Raw genomic sequence first — 7,801 nt, forward strand, 5'->3', positions numbered from 1 at the left:
TTATTATTATTATTATTATTATTATTATTATTATTATTATTATTATTATTATTATTATTATTATTATTATTATTATTATTATTATTATTAAAGCTGTGAGCTGGCATAATCGTTATAGCACAAAAGAGCAGATGCTTAGCAGCATTTTTTCTGGCTTCACGATCCGAGTTCAAATTCAGTCGAGGTCGACTTTAACTTTCATCATTTTGGCATCGATAAAATATGTACCGGTTCAGCACTAGAATTGATGTAATCGACTATCTAACTCTCGCCCAGAATTTCAAGCTTTGTGCCTATAATAGAAAGGAATATTAAAGCGGCAAGCAGGCAAAATCGTTAGCATGCCGGACAAGATGTTTAGTGGCATTTCTTACGACTTTACGTTCTGAGTTCAAATTACACCGAGATTGGCTTTGCCTTTTATCCTTTCGAGGTCTATAAAATCTGTACCAGTTAAGTACTTGGGTCGATTGTAATCAACTTCCTCCCTCACTGAAAACCGGCTGACCTTGTGCCAAAATTTGAAACTATTATGATTGTTATCATTACGATTATTTTCCTTCATTTTATAAAATTTGATTACATTATTAAACCGTGGTATATGCTCTAATACGTTTTGCATCGATCACTGTGAATACAACCAGAAAATTGCTAAAGAACCAGTAAATAAATATCTTAGTTCCAAGGAACTTCAAAAATTTAAGATTTTAGCAAGTATTCAGACGTGATGCGTATTAATCTACAAATATTTCTTTTTTACCTGAACTTATTTCTTCCATTCATAAATAACAACCTATTAGTAACTGTAATTAAACACAAAAATTCCGAAATAATTGTAACGAATTCCGTACGGAAGAAACCGATATGTCGTCACACATATTACGAGTAGATGTGAAAATTTGGAATGTCATCTGATTTGATAACAAATGCAAAAATTATTAGAACTTAATGTAAATTAATCATAGAAAATGAAGCAAAATTATCTTTAAAATTTTGAACATGGAACATGGAAAGTGGAGGAGTGTGATCATTAATAAGGTGTCGAAATTTTACAATCGTGTTCCGGTTAACGTTGACAATAAAACAAATTCTTGTCAAAATAGGAATATAAAATACAATTGTCGAGGAAAACACTTTTTTTATTAGTTAATTGCATTTTTAAACAATGGTGAAATTATGAGACAAATTTGGAAATAACATTTGAGTATTTCATAAAGAATAAAATCTTTGTAAATTGAACAGAAAAGAAAACTACTGTGATAATTGCAATTATTGTTGGAAATAATAAATGACGAATCACTAAATACTTGCGTTTCCTTCAATGTTCCTCATTTTAAAAAGGTGAAGATAGTTCATGTGGATACCAAATCATATCTTGGAATTAGTATACTGCCATAAATCTGTAGAAAGGTTAGAGTCGACTTAGACAACGCCTAAAGAATGGACCATATTTTTTTCGGACACCAGAGAGGACTAAGGTGACCTTGCCAGTATTAGATTTAGAACAGTAGAGGTTATGTATTCCGAACCGTTTTAGAATTACTTATATAAATGCTGTAAAATAAGGGCATGGTTCTTTTTCATTCTGACACAAGTCAACTTGTCAAGCATATGAACTATTAAAATTTTATCTTTCATCTGAGAGGGTAATTCATTAATTAAATGACAATGATAATTTAGAGAAAAACAAAAAATCATTTAGGTTTATATAAAATGTTCTGGAAAAAATGCATTCAGGCAGCAATAGGAGAAACTCAAGTGAACATTGGAAGCGTATCAGTCAGATTCTTACAACTGTCACAAGTGGCAATATGCCAGTCACTAGAATTAAGTGGAGCCATTCGAAAGGAACCCGAGCGGGAGATGAGGGATGTGTTGTCTCCCAAATTACTTGTAGACGTGAAAATTTTGAATATCATCTGATCTATGACAAATGCAAAAGTTATTAGAGTTAATTCTTAGATAAACAATTCTTTCTTATAGGCACAAGGCCAGTAATTGATGAGGAGAGGCGGGAGCAAGTCGACTACATCGACCCCACTGTTTAGCTGGTACTTTATTTTATCCACCCCAAAATCATGAAAAGCGATGTTGACGTCGGTGGGATTTGAAATCACAATGTAAAGAGCCGGGAGAAATGATGTTCAGCTTTTTGTTCGACGCGACAACCATTCTGCCAACAAAATTAAGAATATAACATTTAACATATTTTTAACATGAAAACATTGAAAACATAATCAATGATAACGACACGAACTTTTACAAGCATTTTCTTACTATCGTTGATAAAGAAACAAGATTGTTGTAAAAATTAGAATATATTTTATAATTATCGTCGAAAATGCCTAAATTGTACCAGAATATTTTGTTCCCTTTATTATTTTACATTGTTTTCATCATTATAGAGCTGATAAGTACTAGTTATAAAGATGTGGGTTCGATTGCTGGACCAAGTAGCATGTCCTGCTCTTAAACAAGACACTTCATTTTATGTTGATCTGGTGTACCCAGGTGAAAATGAGTACTAGATGAGTGCTGATGAAGTCCTCTCTCCTTCAGCTGTCGCATACTTGATGTTCCGCTTGATAAACAGTGAAGAGTGTCTCAGAGGTCGTCTATATCTGCCCACGTTCACATATCCCTCTAAAACAGTTAGAGGAAATATTAGCACATGCTATCATGCCATATTCGTTTGCGAGTGACGGCTGTGCTTTGCATATCGTAGTTCAGTGCCACACAAGTTAGAGCTCTGCACAAAGAGGCATAACAGTATTTCAGTTTGTCTTTTCACACTCTCTGTACACGGCATTGAGTTTCTCTTCTCTAAGACCGATAAAATAAATAACTACATATTAAAAACTTGAGTCGATTCAATCGACTTAGACCTTCCATTGCAAATGACACTGGGGCAATACAAGAAATCGTTAGGTTATTGATCATTGTTGGAATGAATAGCGGGATTTCAATTCAGAAGCCGGAGATGCCAAACTAGTTATCGTGAATGCATCTCGTCCAAATCTCTATCAATTGTGCCAATACTTCAACCTTTACAATCACCAGTAAGTAGAAACGTTCGGATTTTCTAAGAGAATCGATCCTTAAAATCTCGCCAACTACAGACCAGGATAACTTGTTGAATAAACTGTATAAAAGCTTAACATACACAATTGCACACATACGTTTGTTTATCTATCTATTTCTCTCTCTCTCTCTCTCTCTCTCTCTCTCTCTCTCTCTCTGCATATATATGTGTGTGTATATATGTATGTGTGTATATACACACACACTCACAAAACACAAACGCACAAATAGATTATTAGTAATCCAACGAAACTGAAGTTCCGCCATGTTTGGAAGCTGTTCGCACCAACAAAACCCTTGATTCTATTCACATCAATAAACGAGTAGAGTTACCTGGTTAAAATGACATCGATAATTACAAGACCACTAAAGAACTAAATCTACTATTATTACAATTGTTATTTCTACCGTTGTTTATGTGTTATTCTCTGCCTACAAATTAACACAAAACTGACAAGTCTTCAAATTTTCCCGTTGGTACTTTTATAACAATGTGTATAATAGTCGCAGCAACATCGGTAAAAGAGATGATGGTGATGTTGATTAGATTTACGGGTACATCGGGGACGACGTTGGCGTGGATGATTCAGTTTGGTTTTAGTGATACAGTAATAAAGTGTAATATAGTTGCTATGGCTGTGGTTTGCGAAAGATGTGTAAGTGGCCATGTTTATAATGGCCGCACTGTTGAGTAATGATGAAAGCGACCGTGATTGTTGCTACTTTTGGTTTTTGTTATTGGTGGTGATGGAGGTGGTGGTGGTGTTTGTATTGGTGTTGGTGAATGCGATGATGGTAGCGCTGGTAGAGGTGGTGGAGGAGGCATCGGTGAAAGTGGCTGTAGTTGGTGGTGTCAGTGGTAATATTGGTAGGGATGAAGGCGATTTTATACAGAAATTGTGATAGTTGTGAAGTCGCTCTTTTCTCTTAGTTGTTCTAATGGGAATTTATAGTGCCCAGAGTTTTCCATAATTTTTCTAAATGCTGTATCGATGATTAAAATGGGTGAGTATGTTATTGCTCATTTCGATGGTTATTAGGTGAAGGGACAACATAGGACGTGGGGTCCATTCCTGGGGATACAGTAATGTCGTACGAATATTACTATGTTACTATATTACATCACTAAATTACTATATTATTGTATAATATTACTAAATAACTATATGACTATGTTACAAAATATAGCATTGCCTACAGGATAGCATTGTAAAGATGGCAGGTGGAAATCAAGTGTCGGTGTTGCTATTATTGTAAAGGCGGCGAATTGGAAGAATCGTTATCATGCCGGACGAAATATGTCACGGCATTTCGTCCGTCTATACGCTCTGAGTTCAAATACCGCCGAGATCGACTTTACTTTCAGCTTTTGGGGTCTATAAACTAAGTACCAGTGAAGCACCGGGGTCAATGTAGTCGTTTTCCCCTTCCCCTCCCCTCAAAAACTGCTGGCCCTGTGATAAAATTGCAAGCCATTATTGTTATTGTTGTTGTTATCATTCTTGTTTAGCTCCCAGTTAATAATGGATAGAGAAAGCAAAAACTAGCTATCTACGCTTTAATATGCTCGGGTCTAATTTACATAAAACTGTCTTATTCAGTATATTCTTCATTAAACATAAGACGTGATTTCGGTTGCTATTTCTAGCCGGTCGTGCGGCAGGTAGAGGATTTTTTTGTCCGTTCAGTTTATGTAGCTGCATGGTAGCATTTTCAAGCAAAGAGATCTCCAAATGCTTTAAAGCTTTACAATAAATGCAAAGGAATGTGGGAATTTAAGATGTGCTGTTCACGCGTAAGTAATGTGAACGTAATGATGTGGATGTGTTTTATTGGCAAATGTTTTAGAGCTGTTAAATGACATTTAGATGGTCTTTCCGACATGGCAAGATAAAACAGAAGCCTCACGCAGGCTCAGAGAATACAAGTATGCATATATATATATATATATATATATATATATATATACAGAGAATATATGTATATATATATATATATACATGCATGTATATGCGTGCATGTATAGATTTTATATGTACATATACATGTATATGTGTGTGTGTATGTGTATGTGTGTGGATATATACATATATATATTTATATATATATATAAATAACGGAGTCACATGACTGAAACAAGGAAAAGAATAAAGGAGTATATATAAATGTGTGTGTGTGGGTGTGTGTGTGTGTGTGCACTGTTTAGTCCATTCCAAATGGGCTAAACAGAATAGGAAGAGATACGTGGAATGGACTGTAACTGAAAGGGTCACAGGATATATATATAAATAAAAAAAAGCAACACGGATTTTAAAGATTATTGCAGTACGCACGTTTCATGCTATTCCTTTTATTTAAGTAATGCGAGCATTAAATTAAATGCAATATATAGAGCAATCTTCAGCTGCACAAGGATGTAGAAAATTACAGTAGAATAGACATATTATATTTGCGGCAACATTTAAAATCTAAGTGGGAAGAAGAATACATAAAAATCCATCTTGACATAGCCAAGGCTAGCAGGCTAGTAATTAATTCTAGGTAGAATTCTGTCTCTGATTTATTTGTCTCCTATCTAGTGGTTACAGTATAAGGGGACAATCACTTCTAAGGAAAGGGAAGCTGTAAGCATTATACATGGATATGGTTATAAAGAAACAATCTTAATAAAGAATGATAATAAAGTAATTATGTGCAATAAGATGTATGCTCTTCTCACGCGTTTGACTCTGACAAAAAAAGAAAAGTAGTTCTTCACAGAAGACAAAAGAATGGGTATGCTTAGAAACAGCTATCTCCCACTGAGCAGCAAATCTCTTTCGCTCTCTGTCTCTTCAACAGTATATACAGCTTCCAGTAAGACCACCATCTATAAAAAGCACTTTGTTGAAAGTTTGACTCCTATTTCAATCAATCGTTTACTTTGTTTAATCATAACAATGCTTCCCTACCCCATCTCTATCAGTATTATAAACATCTTTATTAGTGGTTACATATTGGCAAACACTTAATAAACTCTTAGTTTCACCAGGTATTGCAATATCTATTATTTCACACAGCTTCTGGATAATTTTCTTCACCATCATATAAAATTTCCAGCTCTTTATCTTGTGATCAAATTACATGGCAGAGTCCCAGATTATTTTGATTTACTCAAATTCCTTTAAACATAGGAAGCTACTTTTCATAGTTCATACGATACTCGTGTCCAATCTAATTTATAATTTTCATATAATTTCTTCCTTCTGAACGGTTCCTGCGACAACATTAGAGTGCTTTAATAAAGAGGACGAAGTGACAGAATCGTTAGCGTATCTGTAGAAATGCTTAACAACATTTCTTTCGGCTCCTTACATTCTGAGTAAAGAGGTCACCTTGAGTTTCATCCTTTCGGGCTCAATAACACTAAGTACTAATCAAAAGCAGGGTTCGATGTAATAGACTTACCCACTTCCCTCAGAAAAATTGCCGGCCTTGTGTTAAACTTAAAAATGAATTTATGTAAGTTTGTGAGCAAGCAGAAACGTTAGCGCATTATTTCCAGCTCCTTACGTTCTGAGTTCAAATCCACCAGAGGTCGACTTTCCTTTTCATACTTTCCAGGCCGATAAAACAAGCACAATAATCAATCTGAGTCGATGTAAGTGATTTACTCCCCAGTCCTCAAAGTTCTGACCTAGCGTCAAAATTAGAAACCAATATGAATAATCTTATATTCGCAGCCAGCTAATTTCCTACCTTCAGTTACCAAATGCGCTACATTTTTCCCCATTTTTGTCGCATACTCTTCATAGCGAAGATTCAGCGATTTCCGTCGAGATGGTTTATGACGTGATCTGTTTTCCCGACATCGTTTTGCTCAATACCACAGATTTGCTTGCCAGTTGTTTGACCTTAACCTGTTGAGCGTGTCCTTTAGTGACTATGTGCATCTCTGATAACGAACAGGCCGTCTACAGCAGCTTTATTATTCAGGATGTCTTAGCAGCTTTATAGGTCCTCTAACGAATCAATGCACTTGCATTTATACAAATTTTTGTTGACAAGCCTCAACATATACGGATCAGAATTGGGCCCCAAGACCAGTGAGGCCCCTGGACAACTATTTATTGTGCCCATGCCTTAAGATTGCCCCTGCTCATATTCTTTGTAATCTAATTTACTATTTTAAATTGGAATGTTTTACATTTTAAATGGTTTGCATTTTCACCGTTTTCGCAACACGCTCTCCACAGTAATGGCAAAGTAATTTTTGTCTAACTCGTTTAATAATTTATGTCTAACTGTCTGTTTTCATGACGTCATTGTCACTGCTCTTGTCACTGTCCTTACAAAATCTGTTATATTTTCACAGTTTTCGCTACACGCTCTACATAGCAATGACTCTGTGATTTCTGCCTGGTTAGTTTATGAAGTGGTCCGTTTTCTCACCATATTTTTTGTTAAAAATATCCGCTAATAATTTATCCACATCAACATTGTAATCCATCTCCGTCATTTAAAAATATCAATACATTACTGTTTCTTGTGAAAACATCCCTACTTTTTCATGCTATTACCGCTTAAATTCCCATGGTGATTACAAATTCTTCAATCCTAGTGATACCGATATTCTTTTTCTTTCCCAGCTGAAATTATATGTCTACTATGCTACTATACAGTAATTTTAGACTGCATTGCCGTGTGTGTGTGTGTGTGTGTGTGTGTGTGTGTGTGTGTG

This window comes from Octopus bimaculoides, chromosome 8 (genome assembly GCF_001194135.2).
Source record: "Octopus bimaculoides isolate UCB-OBI-ISO-001 chromosome 8, ASM119413v2, whole genome shotgun sequence".
NCBI classification, from domain to species: domain Eukaryota; kingdom Metazoa; phylum Mollusca; class Cephalopoda; order Octopoda; family Octopodidae; genus Octopus; species Octopus bimaculoides.